The sequence below is a fragment of the Gopherus flavomarginatus genome, chromosome 3 (assembly GCF_025201925.1).
Source record: "Gopherus flavomarginatus isolate rGopFla2 chromosome 3, rGopFla2.mat.asm, whole genome shotgun sequence".
In the NCBI taxonomy this organism is placed as follows: domain Eukaryota; kingdom Metazoa; phylum Chordata; order Testudines; family Testudinidae; genus Gopherus; species Gopherus flavomarginatus.
The window spans coordinates 215,178,399-215,193,867 of record NC_066619.1 but is presented as its reverse complement, the minus strand read 5'-3'; positions in this window follow the sequence as shown (position 1 = coordinate 215,193,867).

Sequence of the window (15,469 nt, the reverse complement as noted above, 5' to 3'; positions counted from 1 at the left end):
CTGCTGCGCCAAAGGCTGCATCATCTCTTGATTGCTGGACCAGTGCGTAGTGCGAGGTGAATGTGTGGACCGATGACCAGGTCGCTGCACGGCATATCTCCTGGATAGGTACGTGCGCCAGAAAGATGGCTGATGACGCTTGAGCTCTAGTGGAATGTGCTGTGAGGTGGCCAGAAGGGACATGAGCTAGATCGTAGCATGCGCGAATGCATGCAGTCACCCAGGAGGAAATCCTCTGAGAGGAGATTGGCAGGCCTTTCATCTGCTCCGCGACCACCACAAACAGTTGGGGAGACTTTCGGAACGGCTTTGTTCGCTCGATGTAGAAAGCGAGTGCTCTGCGTACATCTAAGGAGTGTAGCTGCTGCTCCCTCCGAGAAGAGTGGGGCTTCGGGAAGAAGACCGGGAGGAAGATGTCCTGGCTGGTATGGAAGGCAGACACAACCTTAGGGAAGAACGCCGGGTGGGGTCTCAGCTGTACCTTGTCTTTATGGAAAACAGAGTAGGGTGGGTCCACTGTAAGAGCTCTTAGCTCGGAGACCCGCCTGGCTGATGTAATGGCCACCAGGAAGACTGTCTTCCATGATAGGTACAGGAATGAGCAAGTCGCTAGTGGCTCAAATGGTGGGAGCATGAGCCTGTTTAGGACCAAGTTAAGGTCCCAGATAGGGGCCGGGCGACGTACGGGGGGATAGAGACGCTCTAGGCCTTTAATGAACCGAGTGACCAAAGGGTGGGAGAATACGGAGCGGCCACCTTCTCCTGGTCGGAAAGTGGATATGGCCGCTAAGTGTACCTTCAGGGAGGATGTCGCTAGGCCCTGCTGCTTAAGGTACCAGAGGTAGTCTAGGACCGTGGGGATTGGAGCCTCCAAAGGGGTAATGCCCTGAGTTGCACACCAGCAAGAGAAGCGTTTCCACTTCGCCGAGTACGTTAAGTGGGTGGAAGGCTTCCTGCTGCTAAGGAGAACATGCTGAACCGGCGCGGAGCAGCTCAACTCCGCCGCGTTCAGCCATGTAGGAGCCACGCCGTGAGGTGGAGGGCTCGTAGGTCCGGGTGATGGAGCCTGCCATGGTCCTGTGTGATCAGGTCTGGATGGAGAGGGAGGGGGACTGGAGAGTCCACAGACAGATCCAGCAGTGTGGTGAACCAATGCTGTCTGGGCCACACAGGTGCGATCAGGATTAGATGTGGAATTTCAACAGGACTTTGTGCACTAGGGGAAACGGAGGGAAGGCATACAACAGATGGTGCCTCCATGACAGGAGGAATGCGTCCATGATCAACCTGGGAGAGAGACCCTGAAAGGAGCAAAACTCTTGGCACTTCCTGTTCGAGCGGGAAGCGAACAGGTCTATGCGGGGAAATCCCCACCTCTGGAAGAGGGAATGTATGACGTCTGGTCTGATCGACCATTCGTGGCAAAGAAAGGACCGGCTGAGCCTGTCCGCCAGTGCGTTCCAGACCCCTGGAAGAAAGGACGCCACAAGGTCTATCGACTGGGTCATACAGAAGTCCCAGAGTCGAACGGCTTCCTGACATAGGAGAGACGAACGGGTCCCCCCGTTCGTTGATGTAGTACATGGCCGTTGTGTTGTCCGTGAATACCGAAACACAGCGGCCGTGTAGGTATTGTTGGAACGCCTGGCAGGCGAGGCGGACTGCCCTCAACTCCCGGACGTTTATGTGAAGTGTCAGCTCCTGGGACGACCAGAGACCCTGGGTACGCAGGTGCCCTAAGTGGGCCCCCCAACCCAGGGATGACGCATCCGTTGTCAAAGTCATCGACGGTGGCTGTGGATAGAACGGCATCCCCGCGCATACGAGGGATGGAGTCAACCACCAGTCGAGGGAGCGGAGAGGGCCGGGGGGGACTGTCACCAGGACGTCTAGGTGGTCCCTGCCCGGGCGGAATACCGAATGAAGCCACGTTTGGAAGGGTCTCATGCGGAGTCTGGCATACTTTGTCACATAAGTACATGCGGCCATATGTCCCAGTAGTGCAAGACAGGTGCGAGCTGAGGTGATCGTGGAGGCCTGCAAGATCCGTATGATCGAAACAATTGTTTGGAAGTCCTTTTTAACGCAGGTGCCCTGATTAGCCAGCCTGTCCTAATTGATTCTAGCAGTTTCTTCTTAATTGGCTCCAGGTCAGGGGTGAAAGTAACTTAAAGGACTAATCAGTATGCCAGAGTCCTGCGCAGGGGCGTGGCCTCAACCGGAAGAGGCGGGGCCTTTCAAGATTTAAAGGTCCTGAGGCTCTGGCTGTGGCTGGGAGCCACAGGAACTTTAAATCACCCCGGATCTACCAGCTGCAGAGGCAGCTGGGAGCCCTGGGGGTCAGGGACAAATTAAAGGGTCCAGGGCTCTGGCCACCACAGAGCTCTGGGCCCTTTAAATCACCATGGGAGCCTAGCTGCCAGAGCTCCAGTGGTGCTTTAAAGGACCCAGGGCTTCCCGCAGCTGTACTGATGCAGCTGTGCCACTTTAAGATGTCCCATTTAGCTGCTCTGTGCTGACAGGAGAGACCTCTCCCATCAACATAATTAAACCACCCACAATGAGTGGCAGTAGCTAGGTCAGCAGGAGAGCGTCTCTTGCCAACATAGTGCTGTCCACACTGCTGCTTCTGTTGGTGTAAATTGTATCACTCAGGGTTGTTTTTAGAGGATCTCTTTCTATAAGTCTATAATATATAACTAAACTAAACTATGGTTGTATGTAAAGTAAATAAGGTTTTTTAAATGTTTATGAAGCTTCATTTAAAATTAAATTAAAATGCAGAGTCCCCTGGACTGGTGGCCAGGACCCAGGCAGCGTGAGTGCCACTGAAAATCAGCTTGCGTGCTGCCTTCGGCACGTGTGCCATAGGTTGTCTACTCCTGCTTTAAAGCCTACCTGCTGACAAGGTCCTGTTACTGGGTGTCTCTATATTGAACATGGAACATATTGCAGCTTATGATGAGTTTTGGAGACATTTTTTTAAAACATTGATCTCCTTGAAGAATTTAAATACAGATATGTTTTGTTACAATAGAATTTCCACCTAGCTTTTTTAGCTGCTTTGATTGCAGGATGATGGAGACTGTCACTCGCTCAGATATGGGTAGCATCTTCAGACCAGACCATGTTACTGGAAAGGATCACCAGGCTCTGTGTTTCAGTTTTCTCAATTTCTTCCTTATCAATTGAATTTAATGTCAGTTAGACCCGTCCAAGAGCAGCAGCTATCTGGATTTCCTCCTCCAGTGAAATATACCACTCACTGGCCCTCTGTGGCCCTTTCACAAAATGCAATGCAATGTTTCTTGACCTGCCAAACCGAGAAAGGAGAATGCAAATCAGCCTGCCTGTTGAATTGTGGACCCTGTTGTCTTATGGCAGGCTACTTTGCCTTACTGCATAAGGGGCAAATAGTATGCACCAAGGCAATTCTATCAAATAACCTAGAACAGACTCTGACAAGTTCAAACCAATATTAGGCATGAGATACCTGTTGCTGTCCATAAACAATCTTAGTTAATTCAGTAAACATATTGTTTCATTATACACCAGAAGGGAAATCCAAGTGTTTAACAATTCTTTACTACTTTCTCTGACGAAAACAGTAGGCTTGTAGTTTCTAAGGGCAAGTCTACAGTACAGTGCTACATTGGTGCAGCTGCACCGATGCAACTGTGCCGCTGTAGGGTGTCTGGTGAAGTCACACTATGCTGACAGGAGAGCGCTCTTCTGTTGGCTTAATTACTCCATCTCAGCGAGAAGTGGAAGCTATCTTGGCAGGAGAGCGTCTCCAGTTGACATAGTGCTGGTGTGGGCAGCACAAAATTTGCGTCGCTTGCTGGGGAGGGGGGACTTTTTCACACCCCAAATGATGTAAGTTAAAGCAACTTAAGCAGTAGTGTAGACTTGCTCTAAGTAACACATACCCCACGTATCTCAGCTGTTTGCATTGTCCAACCAGCTTTACTTATTGCCACATTCCTTTGTATAGTGTGTTATGGCTTCCTATTTCCCTTCCTCAATAGGTCCCACCTTTATTGAATGGAGGCCTTCTGTTAGTGGGTGTTGTCCTGTGAACTGATATCTCTCTTTTTTTTTTTTTTAAATAACAAACATTTCAGTTGTGTGAGCAGGTGCTCTTCTCAACCAGTTCTACAAACATAGTGTGTACACTGCAAAGTCCAAGTTCCCTTGGTAGGTTTAGTGACACCTCCCCCCCCAAAAGGCAACTTATACCTACTCCTAGGAGTCATAAAACTTTGAGATAGCAACCTTTCTGTCAGACTTTGCCCAACTGCTGCCTCTTCACCTGAATCTTCCTATTCTCCCATCCAGCTTTCCAGACACCTTTTCTCCCCTCAATCTCTGCTTGGTGTCCCTTTCAGGTTCCCTGCTTTTAACTCTTTGACCTTCACACTTGTCCTTGCTTTCTCTTTTGTTGTCTCCCATACTTATTTGAGCACTGGGCTCAATGGCCCCTCCCCTTAGGCTGCAGAGGAGCAGGCTTGTGCCCTGTGGGCAGGCTTGTGCCTGTCCATTTCCTGGAACCCAACAGGTCCTTTTCTCCCCTCAAGCTGTGTTGATCGGGTAATCATCAGTTCATTCCATTCAATTTTCATGAACTTTCAGGTTTTGAACCTCAGATTCTTTGAAAATTTGAGCTAGATGCCTGAGGCATGGGCCTCTTGCTACATTTAAGTATAGTTCCTACTCTATAGGCATCTTTATAGCCTTTTCTTGCCCATATAATCCATAGCTTCAGTTTTGGTTTCATTCACTGTATGACTTCAGATATTCCCTTTTGGAGTCAAGCAAACTTGGTATAGAGACAGTTGTTTGTAAGATAGGATAAAATATAACCTGTAGAGAGGGATTTTGTGTGTGTCATAAGTGATCCCGCTGATGTCTTATTTGTGGATTTTGTTAGCCAATAGTTATAAGGCCATGCAAATAACAAAGGTGAGAGACATTAGCCTGCTCTTGTAACATGCTGTAAACTGAAAACGTGAGTTTGAATTATTAACCCCTGACTTGACAGAAAGGAAAATAACAAAGAATCTGTTTATTGCAAATGCTTATAGTCTATGGTCTGTAAAAGACCATGCACATTTACAGAATGGTATGCTTAACTGCTCAATAATAGTTAGATATATCACATTTTGTATATATCTAGTCTCATCCATCAACAGATATTATGAAATCTAATCACAGCTACACATTTGAAACTGCTCAAATGGTCAAAACCTAATCTGAGCCCTAAAAATGTTGTTTGGTGAGCATATGAACAAAAAACTGCACTAAAAATTTAGCTGAAAACTTTCAATATATGTATATAGCACAGACAAGGATCTCAAACTGCTAGAACGCTGTTCATATTAATTGCTGCTCTTTTGGTACCAGTAATTATTGTTTGTGATTAATTGTAGTGGCTTGTTGCTTCACCATTTGAAATGCAAACCCTGTTTCCATATTAATAATGTTGTTTAACCTAGCTCTGTTGCTTTTCTTTATAATTTAATTAGATAGTTTTCTAAGACCTGAAAAATACTCCTATTGTGCATCAGCTTATGCATTTTTTCATTGGTTGTATGGTAGTCTCATTTCCATATGCACAACTATGCAATCAAACACTACACTGATAAGTGCCACATAAGAATCTCAAAGACACCTATGTAGTTCATATTGTTCTGGATTTGTGAAAGAAAATCAAATTATTGTACCATGTATCCCCACCTTGATGGTGTGTCTCAGGGTAACAGAGTGGATATTGTTAGCTTAAGCCAAGCCTGGACTTTCTTGTCTTGTTTCACGTCATCATCCATCCATTTTTGACAATCCTGTATTTCCCATAAAGGAATTATTACATCTTCGATCCTTTGAAAAAGGTCTTGGGGAGGAAAGTCAGATGAATCACCAGTTCTAAAAGGAGAAGGTTTCTTGCAGGGAGCAAAGACTCAGCAGCAGCATCAGGGCATGGGGGAAGAGGATAATTGGACCCCAACCACGTGTAGCCAGTATTTTAGGGACACATGGCCCAAGGAGCATCTCTGTCCCTTCCAAGAGCACTATACTGTTGACTGGAGCCCTCTGTGGAACTCATGGGAGGATGGCTCTTTAAGGATAAACTCATTTGTAGTAACAGCATGGGGATGGAGCTAGCTGAACACCTTCTTTCCACTACCCCACCTGCAGAGACAGGAATTTGGAGGCACATGGGGCTGGCATCTTTACAGAGTAGGAGTCCTGATGTCAGCAGTTCTGAGTTCTGTGAGCTGTCTTGCAGTGTTGGGAGGCAGACTTTGGAGTGGTAAGGGATATAACTGAGAGAGGTTAGGTTATGGGCTGACCAAGGTGATACCTCCAACAGCCTTGGTTGCCGTGACATCAGAGTACAGGCTCCAGGATCAATGTGCACTCTTGTACCTGACACCCTGGGTGGTGGAAGTGGCCTGGGAAAACCTGAGGACAAGGTGGCTTTCCAGCCTCCCCGTAGAACCAGCATCTTAATGGAGGGAGCCTAAGGCAGAGTGGGTGGGTGGGGGGGAACACAACCATGTCAGAGTGTTGTTGAGAGAGTTGTGTTTTTGTTAAAACAATCTAGACTATAAACTCTTCAGGATAGAAGCTGCCTCATACACTGTTTTTGTGAAATTTACAATAGGGACCTGATTTGACTGGGGTTTCTGGCTTGCGCTGTGATATGACTACTAATCACTACTTGCTAGGTAAAGAAATGATTGGGGATAGTCTACATGGAAAGGAGAAAGCAACCAAATGGAACATTGTAATTGAACCTACCTGGTGGGGATGCTATGAGTATCATGATGCACCAAACTCCTTCAGGTACGTGGTAGTATGCCGAGTGTACGAGGAGCTCAAATGCTAGGCACTTGGAGGCCCTACAACCTTGTAGGTCCTCTCCCCACAATTCACTCACCTGCATTGCTAGAAGGAAACAGTAGATCAGTTCCTGAAGGGTACAAAAGGAGAAAAGGATAACTCTGCCCATGGTAGCTCCTCAGGCCTAGTTCCTAGAGTGCATTCCCTAGCCTAGTCCATCCCTTTGTTGAGGACAACTTACTAGTGGGGTAGATTCCAGTACCAGGGTTCAGTTCCATTAGCTGTGCTTTCTTTGTGAGCTCCTCTGCATTGTCCTTCAGTTGACTCTTCATTCTTCAGGCTTGCAGGTGGCTTCCCTGTATCCTCCTTCAGCACTTGCTGGCCTTCTGCCACAATGAAATGCAAACCTCATCTCTTTGTCTTGGTGTTCTCTCAGTCTACACATACTTACACACAAAATAATTTCTGCAGGTTGTGAAGGAAGAAAGAGAGATTATTTCTACTTTTAATGCAGGAAAGGTGCTCAGAGATACTGCAGCGATGGGAGCCATATACAGATTGAGCTAGGCATCTACAAAACGAAAACCAGCAGTTTCACCTCATCTCCAAACCAAAAAATAACTAACCAAAGACAAATAAACCCTGCTTCCCCCATGGTCACCATCACTTATTGTATCCCTCACTCCCTAAGAAGCTAGGCATTGCAGTCTGCCTTAAAGGATCGTGATATTTCAGACCAAGGGGAGGAGTCCCTCAGTGAGAATACCCTGGTGGCAGCATCCTCCCTTTTATATGAAGGGAATTCCATTGTGAACTCCTCTGTTGACTAAAGCTGTGGTATTAGCAAATGGGACAGAGGATGATCACTCAAGAGAGATGACCTCTCAGGTGGGAGTCTCCAACACATTTAGGGAATTATAGGTCAAAAATCAACCTGACAGCCAATGCAGAGCATGGAGCAGTGGTTCCCTATGTACCTAGCGCCATATACTGTCTACCAAGTGGACTGTTGCCTTCTTGACCAGCTCAGTTTCTAGATTTGTTTAAGGCGCACACATTGAGCATGTAGACTCATAGACTTTAAGGTCAGAAGGGACCATCATGATCATCACATTGCAGGTCATATAGATGGGAGGTACTAAAGAGAGCTGATTGGAATTTTTTGGTCAAAAAACAAGATTTTCAACTAAATCAAAACATTTTGGAAAATATTTCTAATTTTGATGAATATTCCTGCAGGAACAAATATTTTGAAATGAACAAATTGTTTTGGAAAATTTTTGTTTCAGAAGTCCAAAGTCGCCTTTCAACCTTTTCTTCATTTTTATATTATATTTATATCATTTCATAATATACACTACTACTGACAAGTCATTATAAGACAAAATAATTACTTTAAAAATAATAGAGTATTTCAACTAAAGAGCAGCTGCTACTTAGTAATGATTTTGACAAGTGTTTTCACTTTTATTGTCTTATAACCATTTCTAACTTTTGTCTCTTATACTTGAAGTCACTTAAAATCCTATCTCATTTTATTTTAATGTAAACCAATCCAGAGCAGTGTTTAAATTGAAGTGTTTAGTAACTACAGTTAAAGTAACTAACATACTGTTGAATCTTGACTCCATACTGAGGCAACAAACCTTAATATATGAACAGACTGGGAGAGGGCTGGATGGTGCAGAACACACATTTTTGGGAAACCTGGTGTCAGGGTCTTTTTCCCACTTTGAACTTTAGCGTCCAGAAAGTGGCGACCTGCATGTACTCCTCTAAACTTAATTTTTAGCTTAGATCTGATAATGCTGCCACCAACCAAAATATAGTGTTTGGTACACTCTGTCCCTCAGAAACCTTCCCTGGGGAACCCTGATCCAAACTCCTTGGATTCTAAAACAGAGAGGAAATAACCTTCCCCCCCCCCCGCTTCTCTCCCCTTCCCAGACTCTCCCTGAGAGAGAGACACTGATCCCAACTCCTTGGATCCTAAAACAGAGAGATATTAACCTTTCCCTCCTCTTTCCCCCTCCCAGACTTTTCCTGAGAAGTACACTGATCCAAACTCCTTGGATCCTAAAACAGAGAGGAATTAAGCTTTTCCTCCCCTTCTCTCCTTTCCCCTACCAGTCCCTGGTGAGCTCAGACCCAGTTCCCTTGGGTCTGACACAAGGACAAAATCAATCAGGTTCTTAAAAAGAAAAGCTTTTAATTAAAGAAAGAAAAAAGTAAAAATTATCTCTGTAAAATCAAGATGAAAAAATGTTTACAGGGTATCAGCTTTACATAGATCAGAGAGACTACCTCCCTCCTAGCCTAAGTATAAGTTACAGCAAACAGAGGTGAAATATCCTTCCAGCAAAATACACATTTGCAAATAAAGAAAACAAACATAAATCTAATCTTCTTTCTATCTATTACTTACTATTTTGAACCTCAGAGACTGTTTCAGTAAGATTGGAGAAATCTGGTTGCATGTCTGGCTTCTCTTAATCCCAAGAGAGAACAAAGAACAACCCAAAAAACAAAAACAAAGACTTCCCTCTACCAAGATTTGAAAGTATCTTGTCCCACGATTGGTCCTCTGGTCAGGTGTCAGCCAGGTTCACTGAGCTTGTTAACCCTTTACAGGTAAAAGAGACATTAACCCTTAACTATCTGTTTATGACACCTGGGTTTGGGAGTGTGTTGGAGTCATCCTGCAAGTAGTAACCATGTCGAGTGGAAGACTGTGTATGACTGGCGTATTGTTCGCAAGCTGCTGGACAAGGGCTGCAGATATACACACACTAGGTGTTACCTTCATGCTGTAAGCTGTTTGTGAGTGGCCCAGGCTGGGAGCTATGGCAGCAAAGCATTACAAGGCACCCAGCGTTACAGGGAAGTTGGTGACATAACCCCTCACTGGTCTGGATTGCACCCAAAATGTGATGGGTTGATATGTTAATTGAACAGTAAGATCACACCTACCAACCTCAAAGGGGTTTTAACCAAACCCATGAAAAGGTTTCACCCAGCTCATAACAATAATATGTAATATTACTTTCAACATGCTTATCTTAAAGCCACCAAGCAAGGCTAAAATAAAATGAAATTGGAAACCTTTTTAATGTTCCTGTCCTACTGTCTATATTTACATTCTGCATCCTGACCTGAGAACGAGATATAAGGTAACAACTAGAAAACCGAGAACTTTTGAATTATGTTAGTCAACTTACCCTTTAGTCTTACTAAAAATGACTCACTGCCTTCCAAAATTATAGCTGTATGAATTTTGGGCTATGCTTACATTTGGAGCTAGCAGTGTGATTCCTAACTCACATAGACATATCTGTGCTAACTCTTATCAAGCTAATGCATTAAAAGTAGTAGTGTAGCTGTGGTAGCATAGGCACAGGCTAGCTGCCCCAAATACAAACCTGCCCGGAAATCTGTGGCTAGGTTATTATTTTCAGTATGCTAGTGTGATGAGACCTAGCAAGCATGTCTACACAAGCTGGAATTACACCCCTAGTTCCAGTCATATTGCTAATAATGTTATAATGGAAGGTTTACAGTATAGGGATTTCTAGCCCTGCATCTAATAAGATTCTTGTTGACTTCAGTGGCTTTTGGACCAGGTCTGATGCTACCTATGTTTTGTGTGACCACACACTAACTTTGGGCATGTCTACATTTGTGAATGTAGAGCACTTTGAGTTAAACCAGCCTTCGGAGAGCACAGCAGGGAAAGCGCTGCAGTCTGTCCACACTGACAGCTGCAAGTGCACTGGCGTGGCCACATTTGTGGCACTTGCAGTGGCATTGGGAGTGGTGCATTATGGGCAGCTATCCCATAGAACACCTCTTCTCATTCTGGTGCTGTGGCTTGTGGGAAGGGGAGAGGAGGTGCAGGGAATTCTGGGTCCTGTCCCAATGCTCTGTGATGCATCAGTTTGCATCCCAGCAATGCCTGTGCTTCCATCCACATTTGGTGCCATCTTTCAATGTTTTATGTACTGCACACTGTCTTGTCTTTTGGCCTGTGGGTATGGAGCCCGAACTGCTGAAAAATATGTTGAGTCTCGCCAGCACGTCATGTTTGGCAGTTGAGTTACTCCTTAAGATCCAAACTGCCAGTGAGGACTCTGACAATTATATCAACTCGAGTAACTCATACAACATGAGATTGCTTGTGGCATTCACGGACATACTCACCACCGTGGAATGCCGCTTTTGGGCTCAGGAAACAAGCACTGAGTGGTGGGATCACATCGTCATGCAAGTCTGGGATGATGAGAGTGGCTGCAGAACTTTTGGATGAGAAAAGCCACTTTCATGGGACTGTGTGATGAGCTTGCGCCCACCCTGCAGCGCAAGGACACGAGATTGAGAGCTGCCTTGATGGTGGAGAAGCGGATGGCTGTTGCAATCTGGAAGCTGGCAACAGCTACCAATCGGTCGCTTACCAGTTTGGAGTGGGAATGTTGACCATTGGAATCATGTTGATGCAAGGTTGCAGGGCCACTAATTGTGTCCTGCTAGAAGAACTGTGACTCTGTAACATGCATGACATTGTGGCTGGCTTTGCACAAATGGGTTTCCCTAACTGCGGAGGAGCGATAGATGGAACGCATATTCCAATTCTGGTACCAGGCCCCCTAGCCTCCAAGTACATTAATCGGAAGGGGTATTTCTCTATGGTTCTCCGAGTTCTTGTGGATCACTGTGAGCGTTTCATTGACATTAACGCAGGCTGGCCTGGAAAGGTGCATCTTTCGGAACACTGGCCTGTTCAGGAAGCTATAAGCCAGGACTTTTTTCCCAGACCAGGAGATCAGACCAGGAGATAACCATAGCGTAGAGGAAGTAGAAATGCCCACTGTGATCCTTGGAGACCCTGCTTATCCTTTAATGCTGTGGCTCATGAAACCCTACACAGGGAGCCTTGACAGCAGCAAGGAGTGGTTCAACAACAGGCTGAGCTGGAGCAGAATGACTGTGGAGAATGCTTTTGGCCATTTAAAGGGCCGCTGGCACTCTGTATGGGAAGTTGGACCTGGCCAATGACAACATCCCTGCCGTTATATCCACATGCTTCACTCTCCATAACATTTGTGAAGGGAAGGGTGAAAGATTCACTCAGGCATAGTACTTGGAGGTTCAACACCTGGAGGCTGAATTTGAATAGCCAGAGAGCAGGGCTATTAGAGGGGCCCAGCGCAGGGCTGCAAGGATGAGGGATGCCTTGAGGGAGCAATTTGAGGCTGAAAGCCACCAGTAATGTCTGCTGCCCTGCACAGGAGTGAAGTGCAGTGGGTCCCATGTTAGTAGGAATCTGTGTTTGCTACACTGACTTGCAGTGCCTGTTGCTTTCCTGGGCTAAGGTATCTCTTACTTTATGCAATAATAAAGAATATTTTCAAAGCCAAAAAATCCATTTATTGAAAAGAAACATAACTGCTTGGGAAACACAAAGGGCAAGGGGGTGGGGTAGGGAACGGTACAATCACAGATTTGCCTATGTCCTGTTATCATACACAGCCTTCCTGTCTGGAGTGCTGTGCAATGAGTGCTGCACTTCAGGATGGCTATAATGCCTGGTGATGGAGGTTGAGTGCAGTGGGTAAGGGTCATAGTTTTCAGGGCTGGATGGTGAAGCTACAGGTGTTGGAGGCAGCTGGTGGTGATAAGAACCCAGATGTTGGGGAGAGAGGTTTGGAGGTGACATGAGGGCACAAGGGAAAAAGTTTTTGGGACAAGGGCTGCAGTGGGGGGTGGGCACGGTAGTGCTCTGCCTGCATGGCTACGAGTGCCTGATTGAGTCCGCTTGGAGCTCCATGATGCTTATCACCTGATCCATGCTTTGTTGTCGGAGCTCTGCGCTTTTGTGTTAGTGCTCCTCATTCTGCTGGGAGATCCTCCTTTCACTCTCCCGCTACTCCTGAGCTTTCAGATTCTCGTTAATGGACTGCTGCATTACTTCATGCAGCATGTCTTCCTTGCTTCTATGTGGCCTCTTCCTAATTCTTTCGAGTCTTTCGGCCGGTGATAACACCGACCATAGGCGCCAACTTTCCCCGCCTCCAGTGAGTGCTGGCACACCCCTGGCCCCGCCCCAACTCCACCCTTTCCCTGCCTGTGTCCCACCCCCATTCCAACCTATTCTCCAAAGTCCCTTCCCCAACTCCACCCCTGCCCTGCCCCATTGGACCCTTCCCCAAATCCCTGCCCGGGCCCTGCCTCTTCCCTGAGTGCACTGTGTTCCCCCTCCCAGCTGCACAAAACAGCTGTTTTGTGGCACAAGCGCTGGGAGCTAGGGGGAAAAAGTGGGCACATGGTGCTCTTAGGGGAGGAGGTGAGAATGGAGTGGAGGTGGAGGTGAGCCGGATGCGGGAGCAGGGAGCTGCCGGTGGGTGCTGAGCACCCACCAATTTTTCCCCGTGGGTGCTCCAGCCCGGAGCACCCACAGAGTTGGCACCCATGACACAGATGGCCGAGATCTCAAGGTTGCAGCTGTAAAGACAAAATGCAACACTTAACAGAGGCACCAGAGAGAGCAATGATTCCCCCATATTTAAGGGCAAGCACAGTCAACACAATAGCACAATTTGCCCATCCCAAAGCGAGTGCGCACAACCCACGGGAGCCCCAAAATGGTGAGTAAGCACAGGGTCAAGGGGGACTGATTGTTTCACGGCTGTACTGTCCTCTGGGTTTCTGTGCCTTGGGGAGAGCCAACAGCTGCAGGGGGCCCCTATACGGAACACTGTCCCCACATTTTCCACAGGAGTTCATCCTGGAAGATATCTCGCTTCTCAGGGTGACCTGGGAAGCAAAGGAGGGTCTTCTACTACAATGTGGCTTCCACCCAGACCCACATGCAGCTTACCTGTGTGCAGCAATGCTCCCCCCGCCCCACACAGCACAGTGGCACGGACATGTTAGCCTGACTGGGACAAGTACCATAGTGGCTCTCCCAAGAAACCTGCGCAAGTGCATTGCCCAACTTCTGGATGAGACCTTTGAAGAGATCATTGAGGCCACTTACCGCGATGTGAGAGAGCACATCAATGCTGTATTCTGCATCTAGGCATGCATGCAGCCCTAATCCTCCTCTCCCCAAGAGCCTGTACTGATAGCTCAGTGGTTTGAGCATTGGCCTGCTAAACCCAGCATTGTGAATTCAGTCCTTGAGGGGGCCATTTAGGGATGTGGGGCAAAAAATCTGTCTGGGGATTGGTCCTGCTTTGAGCAAGGGGTTGGACTAGGGGACCTCCTGAGGTCCCCTTCAACCCTGATATGTCATGATTCGATGAACTTCCTTCCCAAAATAAAAGCCGCTTAGCGGGAACCTCCTCTGGTGTTTGTCCTTCCCCAAGCACTGGCCACTGTGACTGGCTACCTTCCTCCTGGCTTGAGAGAAGCTCCTGGCTGCATGTATCTAGGGATTCCAGGGTGTCTTCTTCTGCCTCAGCACTCTCGCTCCCACTTTCCTCCTCATCCTCCTGCCTTGTTGAACTGGGCTCTGAAGTGTCTATGATGGTACTTGGAGTGGAGGTGAGGTTGCTCCCCAGTATCGTGTCCAGCTCTTTGTAGAAACAGCAGGTCTCAGGGGCACCGCCAGAGCGACAGTTTGCCTTGCAGGCTCTGCAGTAGGCATTCTGCAGCTCCTTCACTTTAACACTGCACTGCGTCCCAGTCATGGACGCTTTTCATCATGTCCCTTTATCTGCTCGAAGGTATCGTAATTCCTACAGCTGGAGTGCAGGTGGGACTGGACAGTTTCCTCCCCCTAAACACTGATGAGGTTCATGGCACATGGTGGCATGGTCACCTGGAAAGATTTGCTAAGAGCACTCCACACTTGGCTGAGCAAACAGGAAGGGAATTTTCAAAATTCCCAGAGAATTTAAAGGGCAGGTCTGATGGTTGGTCACCTGAGGGCAGGGCAGTAGAGTTCAAAGTGATGACCAGAGTGGCTAGAACAGGCATTGTGGGACACTTCTGGAGGCCGATCAGAGTGCATTAACAGACTAGGGCGTTCGCATTGGTGCTGTGGTGCTCCAGCAGGGGCACATCAAATGTTATTCCACTTGCCAAGGTGAATTACCAGGAGTGTTCTAGCCACAGAGTCCAGGTGCTCTACGTGCCTTGCCAGTGTGGACATGTCGTGAGTTAGAGCACATTAAACCAGACCCGGGCACCGTAACTTGCAAGTGTAGCCATGCCCTTTGTGTCTCGTTTTCAGCTTATGAAGTTGTGCAAAGAAGGACTGACCAACGTTGTTTCTCATATGATCCAAAAGTATGGTGAGAAGAGGCATGTATTCCTCTTCCCTCCATCTTCAGCTAGGCATGTGTTCCCCTTCCCACTCCAAGTCTAATCGCCTTCCCCAGACATGCCCTTGCCTGCAAAATGCTTTCAAAAGCCTTTTTCGTAGAGTGTCCGCATCTGATACAATGTTCAGATAAGCCTGTCTTGTATTTCTACAAGTGCTTTCCTCGGGCTGTGAATTCCTGACAATAATGAGGATAGAAACTTTAGTTATCCTCTGTTCTACTTCAGGCTATGTTGTTTATCTTAAAACTGATTTCTAATTATTTGGTGGTGGCTGGTTTTTTTGAGGTATCTAAAAATAGCTTAA